This window comes from Pseudophryne corroboree, chromosome 4 (assembly GCF_028390025.1).
Source record: "Pseudophryne corroboree isolate aPseCor3 chromosome 4, aPseCor3.hap2, whole genome shotgun sequence".
NCBI classification, from domain to species: Eukaryota; Metazoa; Chordata; class Amphibia; order Anura; family Myobatrachidae; genus Pseudophryne; species Pseudophryne corroboree.
The window spans coordinates 420,791,303-420,805,971 of NC_086447.1; the positions used below are offsets into that span (position 1 = coordinate 420,791,303).

General features: G+C 41.8%; 1 protein-coding gene and 1 long non-coding RNA gene across 3 annotated transcripts in view; both read right to left on the bottom strand.

Annotated features, from left to right (window-relative positions):
• The window catches only part of FILIP1 (filamin A interacting protein 1), a 393,141-nt gene that overhangs the window by 322,570 nt on the left and 55,902 nt on the right, over window positions 1-14,669 (bottom strand). The gene's annotated exons all lie outside the window — the stretch shown is intronic.
• LOC134909684 (uncharacterized) overlaps window positions 4,908-14,669 on the bottom strand; it is a 65,357-nt gene continuing 55,595 nt past the window's right edge. Inside the window, exon 2 of the long non-coding RNA XR_010176003.1 lies at window positions 4,908-5,259. This is a non-coding gene — a long non-coding RNA (uncharacterized LOC134909684). The remainder of the gene's footprint in view (window positions 5,260-14,669) is intronic.

Sequence of the window (14,669 nt, forward strand, 5' to 3'; positions counted from 1 at the left end):
CCACTTACAGCGCATATACCAAAAATAGGCCCACAGACTTAATAATAATGAACACTCTCTGCCCCTTCTATAACACCCTGTACTTCTATCAGCATTGTCATGAGGAGAAACAGCGTTCAGGAGCTTCACAATGGAGTTTCTGCAGGAGAAAATGGCACCCAGTGAGTGTTCTGGCAAGTCTGCTGAGAGACATGGCGCGCGCTGCGCATGTACCTGTATGCCGCCAACGATGACCGGAGGATCCCCTCTCTGCAGGACTCCGGTAATATACTCACCAGCCTTCTGACTTCTGGCTCTCTTAGGGGGTAGCGGCAGTGCTGTGGGAGTGAACGCTGGCCAGGCTTGGGCTGTGTTCAGTACCCTTCAGGAGCTAATGGTGGCCTGTCAGCGGAAGCAGAACCATTAACTAATTGAGAAGTTGGTTCCTACTCCCCCCCCCCCCCCCCCTAAGTCCCACGAAGCAGGGAAGCTGTTGCCAGCAGATTCCCTGTAAAATTAAAAACCTAAGAAAGTCTTTTTCCAGCAAAGCTCTGTAGAGCTCCACTAGTGTGCATCCAGTCTCCTGGGCACATTTTCTAAACTGAGATCTGGAGGAGGGGCATAGAGGGAGGAGCCGGTTCACACTGTTGAAAAGTCTTAAAGTGCCGAAGGCTCCTGCGGAACCATCTATACCCCATGGTACTAAAATGGACCCCAGCATCCTCTAGGATGTAAGAGAAAGAACGTTTTTCATCTATTAGATGTCTTCAAGTAAAGTTTCCAGACAAGACTGATACAGTCCAGGAGCTGGTGCCTACAGAGTAATTAGTAACTTTAGGAATAAGGCAGCAGCAAATCAAATTCACTCCAAAAGTCAAGATCTAAGCTTCAATATCATTTTCGCAATTTTCCAAACCAAATAAACATGGCGGGTCCCAGTTTGGAGACCAGTACCAGCCAGGCACATCATCAATAGTAACAGTTCTAAATTAATAGTCCTATAGCAACCTTAATGAAGAAATTAATGTGACTACCATAATTTCTAATTAAGTCTTACTTCCCTACTAAATACATGCCTAAAATATTATTCTTTTCTTATTCCAAAATATTCCAAAGTGAAGTTGGATAATCCATATGGGAAATAAAAAACCCACTATGAATTAAATAGACCATCTCCAAGAAGCACACAACACAAAACGAGTTAATCTCCAGTGAGTTTGACTAGTTAATAGCCAGGAATCCAATCAGGATTGGTCTCCCATATGTGATTGGCTGATCTGACCCATGCACTGGTCCTAATTAAATGCAACATCTTTTACTAAAACATGTGTTGCTTGTCACATAGAATATTATTTCTACATGTTACAAACACTTCTTAGCAACACAAAAATAAACATTGTAATATGTTTGAGGTGACAGAGAAGGCTCCATAAGACTAAAATTTAGATTTGTCATTATTGTTGCTCAGTTACCGTTCATATCTTGTGTGTCTGAAAGAAATTGGACTCACTGGGAAGCATACTGTTATTTCTTTTAATGTCACACAAAACTTACTCTGGTGACTTAATATCTTGTGTCTCTCAAATAGTCATAGTTTATTTATTTAGAATTCACTGAAGAAAACCAGAATCTATAGTCATTTAAGAAGATATATTCCAGATTCCAGCAGCTAGTACGTCTTACCATTCTTGTGCAACATACAGTATACATAGTTCGTCTAGCATTGCAGTCCTGGAAATATGAACAGAGAGGGATAGAATTCTACTGTATTCAAACTTTACATTTTAAATATTACCTATATTTACAATTATTTAATATGATATAGTTGAAGTCGAAAAGAGTAAGCATTGGATAATTATTCATTCAAAGTAGCTTAAAATAGTTATGAATAAAGAAACACAATGATTAGTAGACATGGGGAAAGCGTGTGGGATTTAAGCCTATAAATGAAGTATTTATTACATCAGACAGCATACCCAAAAAAGGAGAAGTGGATTACACTTGAAATCATAGGCCATTAATCTAAATATCTGAGCATTTATTTTTACAGAATACAGCTGGAGCTGCCATAGTAACTGGAAAAATCCAAATGATCCCCAAGTTATGTTCTTCACTGGAATCGCTATAGTAGAATGGGAGAGAAACACTGGGCCTAATGCAGATCTGATCGTAGATTTACTAAATTTAGCACATCTACGATCAGTTTCACAGACATGCGGGGGACGCCCAGCACGGGGCTAGTCCGCCCCGCATGTCAGCCCCCCCCCCCCTCTCTCTGCACAGGTAGAAAAGCATCGCACAGCAGCAATGCTTTTGTACCTGATGAGTAGTTCCCTGCTACTCGCCATGTCCCGGGTTGCAGCTGCTGCGTGTGATGTCACGCAGCCGCCGCAGCTCGCCACCCTAATGGTCCAGACATGCTTCCATTGTCCGGACCATGCCCCCACCAACGGTGTTCTAACGCCATTGACACACCCCCTCCCACCCTGCGACCGCCTGTCAATCAGGCAGAGGCGATCACAGTACTGAGATGCTGATAGCATCGCACTGGGCTCCCGGGGTGCACACGTGCAGTGCGGCCGCTGTGCGTGCGCACTCCACAAAGTAATTCAGACTGCGGTCACTGCCGCTGCAGCGATGCAGTCTGAATTACCCCCACAGTGAGAACTTTTTGTGAGAGGTTAAAAATTAGTAACAATATTTTCCCAACATTAGTTTTATAATTTACACATCTTCTGATTGCAGTAATACATAATAAAGCAGGTTTTTTTATATTTCCATGAAATGTCCAATTTCTGGTCACCCATTATTTAGTGGCATTTCTGCACTTCTGTGTTAAATGTGCAGATACAATTTTACAAATGTGACCCACAAGGAACATTAATTTGGGTATGGATTAATTCCTATTTTATCTCCATCTTTCAAATATCAGTAGATAGCCTAGCTGGTTTCCACTAAACCTGTTAGGGTCTCCTGCTCTGTGCTGCCACGTCGTCATGGCAACCGGGAGACAAGTGCTAGCGGAGTAACCTGAGCATAGCTGATACTCCGGTTCGGGTCTTTTGCTGTGCAGTGGTTACAGGCTCTGTGCACGGCAGGGGATCCGGTGCTGGTTTTTGTGCTCACAGTCTGTGAGGTCTGAGTGGGGCGTGGACAGCACCTGCTATATAAACCCTCTTCTCAGGTTAGGCAGATGCTGCTGAATCTTTGTTGGTTAGTCAGTTCCTGAAAGCTAGCTAGTACTGTGTAAACTTTGTATTTGTTTGTTGCTTACTGCAAATAGGCCTTGGGATTTGGTATTACACTCTGCCAATCCAGACCTAGCAGTAAGACTGGAGTCAGTCGTTTAACCTGCTGGGGTTCTTTTGCTACTCTGTGAACCTAGCAAGTTTGCGGCTGTATTCTCAGACTTGCCTGCCAAAATCCTCTCTCACTGTGCAAGGTGTTCAGGTGTCAGTTTAGTGGCAGTAAGCTGAACCAGTGCACTGCAAGTGAGGACTAGGATTGTGGAGACTCTCCTTGTGTCTATTATTCCATCTCTGACCAAGGAGTTTACTGCCACACCCGTTGGTAACCCTTTAGGGTTTTGCTGTTGCCCTTAGCAACAGCATTTCGGGTTCTCTACGTATTAAATCACTACATCTTGCTTCTTTCCATCTGAGCCTTCCTAATACTAGGGAGACACCCAGTTTCTTAGCCTTTGGGCTTCTCTGTTCACTTTGTGTTTATTTTGTTACCCTATCACCTTCTGTGTATGTAATGTCATATTCTCCAGTCTGTCTGTGAGTTCATTTGTTTTGCATCCCTCACCGTTCAGACACCAGTACATTCCTGCTGGCACTGGTGTGCATAACAAAACCAGGGTGACCATGAGTACAGAGTCCACTTACTATAGTGAGAATTAGCCTTAGTAGTTCAGGCTGGTTTCCAATGTAACAGTGATTCCCAAACTTTTCTGAATTTTTGCACCATAGAGTATCAGAATTTTTTTCACGGCACCCCTAGGTCAAATGTTTGTTATGGAGAAATTCTGGAAAAATGTATTACATTAAATAAGTTGTGCTTATATGTCATGTCATCCTTAGGTTCAGATATGTGGTGAGGCACCAGATTTGTTTCTGTTTGTCCATGCATTTTATAACTGGAATCCACAAACACTGGTTTTGCCTATTACTTTGACCATAAATCATTTAATTGGTCCTGGACCACCAAACCAGGGCAACCCTACAAGTGCCATGAACCACTGCACTATGGCCCTCATTCCGAGTTGTTCGCTCACTAGCTGCTTTTAGCAGCATTGCATACGCTAAGCCGCCGCCCTCTGGGAGTGTATCTTAGCATAGCAGAATTACGAACGAAAGATTAGCAGAATTGCGAATAGAAATTTCTTAGCAGTTTCTGAGTAGCTCCAGACTTACTCAGCCATTGCGATCAGTTCAGTCAGTTTCGTTCCTGGTTTGACGTCACAAACACACCCAGCGTTCGCCCAGACACTCCCCCGTTTCTTCAGACACTCCCGCGTTTTTCCCAGAAACGCCAGCGTTTTTTCGCACACGCCCAGAAAACGGCAAGTTTCCGCCCAGAAACACCCACTTCCTGTCAATCACAGTATGATCACCAGAACGATGAAAAAACCTCGTTATGCCGTGAGTAAAATACCTAACTTTTGTGTAAAATAACTAAGCGCATGCGCTCTGCGAACCTTGCGCATGCGCAGTAAGCGACTAATCGCAATATAGCGAAAATCGGCACCGAGCGAACAACTCGGAATGACCCCCTATAATAAGAAGACAACAAGCTCAATCTGGTAATCATCGGCCACAATGAAGAAGTGGTGGTGGTGGTGGTGGGTACTCCCCATAGACTTGTAATTTCCCGGATACTGTGGGCTATGATGTAATAAAAGAGGGACGCCTAGGTAAACACAATTTGTAAATAAACTTTAATTGAATTAAACATTCCATACTCTTATTCAACATTGCAAAATAAATCTAAAAATCATTCAACACTTTAAAAGAAAGCTAAAATCAAATATTAATCTGTTGTAGTCAAGTGGGAAATACTATTGTTTATTTTAACTGTCACAGTCCAATGTTCAGGGCAGGCAGTCAGGCATGTCACAGGTACAGCACAACGTCACCATGCCAGAACTGCAGAACATGACTGGCTGTGCTCGACTGGCTGGCAGGAACAGGATGACTCCTCTTCACCCTGGTTTCTCGTGCTTGGGTCGGTCACAAGATAGTGACATCAGATACCTGGCGGCAATAGCAGAACAGCCTAAGAAAGGAGGCAGAGAGGAGGAGACGAGGTGAGATGAGGGCAGGGTCCCCCTCTTATTCTCCATGCGGACCCTCTTCTCCCTCTTCTTTATGGCCCATGGAGTACTGTCTCTCAGTCTGACTAATTATTAGTACCTGGCTAGTATTCTGATAATGCCGCCGACAGTAGGCCCCAAATGCAGTGCACTGGCTGCACTAGTTCCACACCTGGTACATCCACCATCACAAACAACATTCACTTTAAAATCTGTATTTCAACTAGAGTACTATTCTATTTCTAACACAGTTCTTTGGGTGTACTGCTCTTGCTGCAATACAGCACAAGCAAGGAACAAGAAAAGTGTCAAATAAAATTATAATATCCTACTGAATTGTGACATACATTGGGACCATGGATTTAAACCTATAATATCTCAATAGTATACCTGCATATAAGTAATCATCCAATGCTATCTGGCCTAAACTGATTTACATGATTAATGAAGAACCAGCATGTAGGCCCTCTCTTAAACATGTTAGCCAGCTATAAATAGAAGAGAAAATAAAGCAACTGTCCATGTTCTAAAAATAGCACATACAGTAGTCCTCATTTGAAAATATAGAGGCTACTCTAACAACAGCTACTCTAGTCACTAGGAGTCATCAGGGGTGTATCTAGGGGTCCGAGCGCCCCTGGCAAAGTCAGGGGCAGCCCCCCCCACACACACACACACACACATACACATATATATAAGGGAGGTGTGTAAAAAAAGGAATGTGGCTTTGTGGGGAAGGAACATGCGCGCACAATAGTATTTCCAATTCCAATTATGCCACACAGTATCACATTACACCGCACAGTAGTGTCCATTACTCACATTACAATGCACAGTAGTGTCCCTTATTCACGTTACGCCACACAGTCATACCCCTATAGAAAACACAGTCTATATAGGGCATATGGGGAATGCAAATAGAAAATGGAAATGTGGACCAGTGCTAATAAATATATTCCTAATTTTATATGGGGAATGCGGTCAAACCACATTTGCCATTAGTATATCTGATCCTGCCCATAGGCACACACATATACACTTACATACATAGTCACACACAAAACACATACATATGATATACAGTCCAGTCACACATGCAGTATATACAAATACAGTCACATAAATACTGTACATAGTTACACACTTATTCACATACATAGTCACACACTAAAACACACATAAATACAGTAGATACTTATACACACACAAACATACATTCATACATTAATGGTCATTCCGAGTTGTTCGCTCGCTAGCAGTGTTTAGCAGCCGTGCAAACGCTATGCCTCCTCCCACTGGGGAGTGTATTTTAGCTTAGCAGAAGTGCGAACGAAAGGATCGCAGAGTGGCTACAAAAATAAATTGTGCAGTTTCAGAGTAGCTCCAGACCCACTCAGCGCTTGCGATCCCTTCAGACTGTTCAGTTCCTGTTTTGACGTCACAAACACGCCCTGCGTTCCTCCAGCCACGCCTGCGTTTTTCCTGGCACACCTGCGTTTTTCCGAACACTCCCTGAAAACGGTCAGATAATACCCAGGGTCGCCCTCTTCCTGTCAATCACTTTGCGGCCAGCAGTGCGACAGAAAAGCTTCGCTAGACCTTGTGTAAAACTGCATCATCTGTTGTGAAAGTACGTGGCGTGTGCGCATTGCGCTGCATATGCATGCGCAGAAGTGCCGTTTTTTTTTTTTCTTCATCGCTGCGCAGTGAACATTTTCTGCTAGCGATCAAATCGGAATGACCACCATAGTCACACACATACATAAATTCAGTCACAGACACACATACAGACAGACTATATAGTATCCCCCCCACCCCCCACATTACATACAGGGTACGGTGACTGCATGTACTTTAGTAGCTCATTGTCCTCTCTCCCTCTCCTCCATGCTGTTGGGCTGCCTGGCAGTGAGTGTCATGTAATCCCACCCCCATGCTTCCACTCCTTCCACGGCCGGTGCAAGTGTCCAGCGGCACAGCTCAGCACTAGTGATCAATCAGACTCAAAGTAAACTACAGCTCCTAGCAGCCCTTGGTGCCGGGAGTTCTCAGCAACAACGGCTGCTGGGAGCTGTAGCTTATGTTGAGTCTGATTACAAGCGAGGTGCAGTGCGCTGCTGCCGGACACTGGCGCAGGCACTAACAGACAGTCACCAAGTCTAACAGTACCACTTGGTTCTACCCCCTGGCCATGGATGGCACACCCGGATGGCGCCCCCTCCTTGCCTGGCGCCCCTGGCGAGTGCCATCCTGGCCAATAGGTAGATACACCCCTGGGAGTCATGTGTCAAGCAGTGTAAATAGCGTAGAAGTTGCCCATAGCAACTAATCAACTACGAAGTAGCATTTATAAATAACATTCTGTAAAATGATAGGTACTGTAGATGCTGATTGATTGCTATGGGCAACTTCTCTGTTTGTTCAGGTCTCCTCTAAACTGCTTCATACTCCCCCTAGATTCTATAAGGTAATTTAAAAATTGTTTTGCCTTTCCTAAAACTTTAGATTGGTTGAGGTATTAATCCACTTAAAAGCATGAGTAATAAAGAGAATGTTTGCAAAATTGGCAACCAGTCAGTAGAATTGGCATTCCAATGTATGTGTCTGCTGTCTGTCTGTCTGTCTGTCCGTCCGTCTATCTATTTTATCATATCTATCCACTTTTTGGCTTCTTGTCCATTAGTCAATAATTCTAGTTGATAATTCTGAAGTCTGAAAATATACATTAAGTAAGCACACCTTTTGTATTTAGAGATGACCATTCTATCAATTTTGGCTGCTTCTGTTAAGCTCATCTTTCCCAGGTACTGTCATTACATGCTGGCCTGCTCTCTGCTTTGATAAGCAGTCAGAGGGATGTATGCAATTTGCTCCGATAATCTCTGAGCTGTTGATTTCACCCCCCTGCCTATTCAATTATTGCCCATTTTTGCCAATGCCTTTTCACCTTTATTTGGGGTGGGGGGGAGAAATGCATTGGCAAAAAATGCCTCAAAGTCGTCGAAAACAGCCCGCGTTTTCACGCCACAGGTGAGAAAACATGTGGATTCGCCGATACACATGTTTTTCGATCCTGCTGAATTTTGATGAAAAAAAAAACTGGTCCTGCTATTGAATAGCGCAAATCCCCATTCACCCTATAAAATAGTGAAAAATACAATTTTTTCGGCTAGGCAAAACAAACGGTCCTAGTTGCATAAACCCCAGAGTGATCAATGTAATATTGCGCGAGAAGCTGGAGGTGCAGGATGTTGGTTTTCTCCCTCAAACGCCCACACCTGGGGCTTCGTGCTCCCTATTAAGTTAAGTTTAGCCCAGAAGGTTTAAAATTCAATATTCCCAATGTCCACAGCAGGAGGGCGACATTAATGATATCTACATAGTTTAAATGTTAACATCATTAATGTCAATGCACACAAAATGTCAGTGGTTGACATCAGAAATGTTGACATCGTCATAATGTCTAAATTTCCGTTGGGATCAGCGTTAGAGTTGAGGTTAGGGTCAGGGTTAGAAAGAATTAGCATTAGGAAAAGATTTAGACCAACAACAGATTCTCAACATTTCAGCAATGTTGACATTATATCAGTGATGACATAATTACTGTTGACATGATTAATATTGACATGGTTAACATGTCGAAATGGATGAATGAATATCGACATGGTGAATGTTGCAAATATATACTTTAATTATTATAAGAATGGACTATGAAGGACACTTTATATCCAACAGAAACTTGATGCATTATAAACAGATTATTCAGCCTATTACTAAGCAGTGTATGTGCACACATGTGGTCTGTTATTGGGATCTATTGTTCAGTATGCTTAAAACGTGATTAAGGGGTCTATGTACTAAGCCTTGGAGAGAGATAAAGTGGGGAGAGATAATGTACCAGCCAATCAGCTCCTCACTGCCATGTTACAGGCTGTGAGTGAAAATGAGTTAGAAGTTGGATGGCTGGTGCTTTATCTCCGTCCACCTTATTTCCCTCCAATGCTTAGACTATAGAAACCATACACCCCTAAGTCATTATAAAATAAAAACTTGTGTATACATTTAGTAGCATCCTCCGCTTCAAACTTCATATAGCCATTGCACATCATTTTAATACATGCCCAAACAGTGTCAGACTGGGGCATGAGGAGCCCATTTGGGGGAATGCAGTGGTAAGGGCCCATGCTTTAGGGTGTGGCCAGTTACCACAGGGTGAGTATGTTTTTATTATAAAATTGCATCAAATTATACATATATACATTTTTACAATACATTAATTAAAAATAAAAATGCATAATCAACAAAGAAAATCTTGCAATGATATCATAGATAATTATCTCTAATGACCACAGAAGCTTCTTCATTTATTTCTGTGGTATTTCCAAACCAAGTCAAAACAAACAAATAAAGAAAAAAAAAGAAAAGAAATTTCTTTACTCAACTAGTCCCCTCTTATAACCTTTAAACCATCAATCTTCCTGTCCCTTATCTTACAGGAGCCCAGACAAACTCACACCCATTCATACTCCCTCCACCACCAAATATCCCTCCTCACTCACACCCATCCATACTCCATCCACTCCCCCACACAGCCCCAAATACCTCTCACTCAAACCATGACTACCAACATTTAACAAGAAAGAATAAGGGATTTTTGTAGCCCTTTAGATGCATGTAAACCATTTCACAAAACTAACCATAAGAAAATCTAAAGATACTGTACAGCGTCTAGTGAATGAAAGCTTAGCCAAAGGCTGGAGAGAGGGAAGTTATCTGCCACCCACTAAGGAGGCTTCAACTGGCGCCACAAACGGGACTAGTTGACAATGTCTAACCTCCCCCTCTCACCCGTCTCACCTCGTGCAGAATTAAAGCCACCATTAAAGGCATCCAATTCGATCACGATGATTATGACACAGCAAATTGGGATAAGAGTTTGGAAAATGCTGCCAAGGTGGGGCCCTGGAGAAAATGCAAGCTTTCCCTGAAGGAAAGGGTTGACTTGTGTAAGACTTCTCTGATTCCAATATTTTTATATGTCAGTTATGTATGTTTTTTGCCGCAATCAAGGTGGTCTAAAATATGTTCTTTGTTCTTCATGTTGTTATGGGGGAACAATATGAACATAGTAGAGAGAGGCATAACCTACAAACCGAGGGAGGAAGGGAGACTCGGGATGATAAATCCTGTGGTCTTCTTCATAACAAACGTTTTGAAAATTAATTTTGGAAGTCTCTTTTTAGGGACCCCCCTCGGTGGGTAGCTGGTTTCAGGAAATGGGGGTCCCCTTTCTTTGGAGCATGGCTGGATGAAGGTCATTTGAAAAGTCTTCGGGCTAGAAAGGGCTACCTCCCAATCTATGTGATTCAGTGACTAAAGGTAATATGGCAGTGGGGCTTTGGAGTGGGGGAGCTAAGAGACCTCGGGAGGAGAGAGTTGGAAAAGAGGATCTTGCAAACCCATTTTCTTGTTACGCTGGCCTTGAGAGATTGTCCAGGCGATGTTTGTTCGGAGGGAATCTCTCTGATCAGTTCAAAAAGAATTCCACTAAAATTCAGGGACATTGCCAGGCTCTCCTTTCAGGGGAAGCTCTATGTTGGAGGGGAATGTAAGATTTAGAAGTTCCCATGAACACGGGTGTCCGCGGGAGGAATGTCTGGGAAAAGAAGAGACCATGGACCATTTCTTACTGCGTTGTCCCTTTAACTAAGAAATTTACGAGGAGGTGTCAAAAGATTTAGGTATCCCTTGCCTATCGGGGCTTAGTTACCCGGAATGGGTTTATGGGCCATTCAAATGGTATAAGCTTTTGAGTTGAGCACTATATTTTTAGTTAGTTTAACGATCAGGTATCACATATGGAGTGCATGGTGTCAGGTATCTCTAAGAGGCAAAGTACTTCCCTGTAGAGAGGTGGTGGCTTTAATTAGAGACCATGGGGTGTATTTCACTAAGCCTTGAAGAAAGATTAGGTGCACAAAGTGTTCAATACTGGTGAAAGTTCTGACTGTATTTTTGATGTGAATTACAAACAGGTAAAGATTTATGCTATAAAATGCAAGAAGTGAACAGAACAATATTAGTAGCCATGATCTAAGCAATGCACTGCAAGTCACAGATCTGTTACCTCAGTTGTACAGACAAGCTAACTGGCATAAGCATGCAGATGATATTACACATGGGCTGTACCCTCTACCTAATCCACCAAAAAGTACCTCTTCTACAGATAATTAGATATTATGTGGCATTTCAGATGTCGTGTCTATATGGAGTACAGTAACTGGTTATCTACTCAGATAAAACTTTGAATGACAATCTTGAGCTGTAGGCAGACAAAGTTTGTCTGACAATGCTCAGTTTTGGATTTTCTTTAACATCTAACATATGCACTTTCCTATATAAACATTTATATAGAGAATGATTTGAACAATATACGCTCCTGACAGATCTTTTATAATTCCAACAAATGGATGTTGTCTGCTTCCTATGTTTTTATAACAAATCTGTCTGGGACATATGTTTAAGACAAGCAGTGAAACAAATGTTTTATGTCTTAAAGGGACCGATCTCTATCCTGTGGATCATTTACAAACTGGAATAAAGTGCCTTGGAGTACATTTAATTATGCACACATATACCTACATATAATGCATACTTTACTAGGTAGACAGTACCTGTACACCTGCTCATTAATGTCAACCTCTAATTAGCCAATCAAGTGGCAGCAACTCTGCATTCAGACATAGACAGGAGGTTTCATTATTGTTCAGACAAAATATCAGAATGGGGATCAAATGTGATCAAAGTCATTATTATAACTGTTAATAATTGTTGGGGCCAGGTGAGGTGGTTTGAGGTGAATAACATAAATTGCTGATCTCCTGATATTTTCATCCACAACAGTCTCTAGAGTTTACAGCGATTGATAGGCAAACCAAAACAAAACAAAAAAATTCCAGTGAGCGTCAGTTCTGTGTTGGAAAATGATTGGTTAATGTGGAGAACAGTCAGGCTGGTACAAACTGGAAGGCAACAGTTACTCATTTAACAGTGGTCAGAATCCCAACAGCGGAATCCTGATGGTCACAATGTTATCAGATCCTGACAGTGAGTATTAGGGTTAGGCACTAAGGGGATGGTTAGGGTTAGGTGGTGGGAAGGGACAGTTAGGGTTAGGCTGCCAAAGGGGAATGTGGGAGGGGTGGGTTAAAGTTAGGACTAAGATCAGGTTTACAATACTCACCAGGATCAGTTGGCAAGGTGACCGTCGGATCCAAGTGAGTACTGTAATACTGACTGCCAGCATTTCATACCCAACCCTATTTAACTATGTGAAGTAAGAGTGGTATACAGAACAGTATCTCTGAATACACAACATATTGAAACATGAAGTGGATAGGCTACAGCAGCAGATTTTTACTGGGTTTCACTGATGGTCTAATGGTGTTGTTAGGAATGTTTTATTGGCACACATTATGCCCCTTAATACCAATTGAGCATCACTTAAATGTCACAGCCTATATGAGTATTGTTGCAGACAATGTGCATCCTTTTATGGCTAAAGGCAAACTATCTTCTACTGGCTACTTCCAGGAAACCACAGTATGCAGCAGATGTACTAAGCCTTGGAGAGTTATAAAGTACTAGCGAATCAGCTTCTGCCTGCCATGTTACAGGCAGACTTTGAAAAATGACAGTTAGGAGTTGATTGGTTTATCACTCTCCACTAGATCATTCTCCAAGGCTTAGTACATATGTCCCAAATCACCCATCATCTCGAGCTGGTTTACCAATTATCAAGTATACAAAGAAATGTGCAAGTGCGCAGCCAGCAGCAGCTGGTATAGGGATGGTCAAAGTCCCTAATAGATAAACTTGAATAATAAATCAATAAATATACCAGTGCTGGCTGTATAAAGTTACTCACAAATAGACGGGTTGTCTTATAACTTTTTTTCACAATTTATTACATATAACATATAAGACCATAAAATGTTAAATTAAAACATATAGATACAATATTGCAAAAGCCACCTCATTATATTAGCTCCTGATTAAAAAGTCCACTCATAATTCTGCTGTAGGTGAGTCAAACAACCTGGCTAGGACATTTTTCCAATTTGCTACAGTCACTGTATATGCAGTATGGTTTACCGGATGTTGGTATGCTAATCCCTTTGTGAATGTCTCAGCCTAGGAATGTTCCATGCGTGGCTGGAGGGAGAAACCGGATAAATTGCTGTAGTGCTGATCCAATTGTGGAGCAAGTGTCCAAAAGATGCCAGTGCAGATCGCAAGAGTGCAATATTGCATCTATATGTTTTAATTTAACATTTTATGGTCTTATATATTATATGTAATAAATTGTGGAAACATTTTTTTATAAGACAAACCATCTATTTGTGAGTAACTTTATACAGCCAGCGCTGGTATATTTCTTTATTTATTATTCCGGTTTACCAATCATGATTGCCACTTGACATTTTTCAGAAAATGCTCTTCAGTTCCCACACTCACCGCTCATAGGGAGTAGTACCACCCACTACTACATCTAATGACTAATAACACACTGCCTAAAAAATGTCTTACCTTTCTCTAATGAAGCAAACAGGAATCACACAGCTGTTTCCCACAGAGAAACCATGTGGAACAAGCTTCATGTCCTTCCTCTTGATCTTGGAAGTGCTGCTGGCACTGTGTGACCTCCCCGAGGATGTAAAATAATCACAAAATTATCTACACTTGGCAAAGAATAAGATCATGCCCAGACTTAGTGCTTTATGCCTGCATTAGTTTTTTGCCCCTTTATAAAGATTAGGTTCCTTTATGCCCAACCAAACCTCACCTAATAATAGCTGCGGTTATATTTACTAAAGGTCTGTTTTGTTAGATTTTGTTCGATTTCACATCGGTTTAAGTCGATCTTAATCGATGTTGGGCTTCCAGAGTTAAAACACACATTTACTAACATGTAAAAATCAATCTAAAAAATAATAATAATCTGCTTGTAAATGTGTGTTAACCCTGGAAACCCAACATCGATTAAGATCAATCCGAAATCGATCTAAAATAGAACAAAATCGACCTTTAGTAAATATACACCCATGAAGTCTCAGATAAGAATTAGTGGGGAATAATGCAAAGATAAACATCAACCAATCATAAACAGAAGGGAGTTGTAGGCTATCTGCATGTCAAGTCCTAGCACGCTGCATAACACACATGGGCTGCCTGTTACCCATCACTAGCTTAGAAGAAAGCTGCCACATTGACTGATGCAAACTTCTATTGTAGCAAAAAGGTAAAAGAGATCTATTACCCCTTTCCCTTCGCACAAATAACCCGGTATTGAACACAGTATATTGCCATGGAG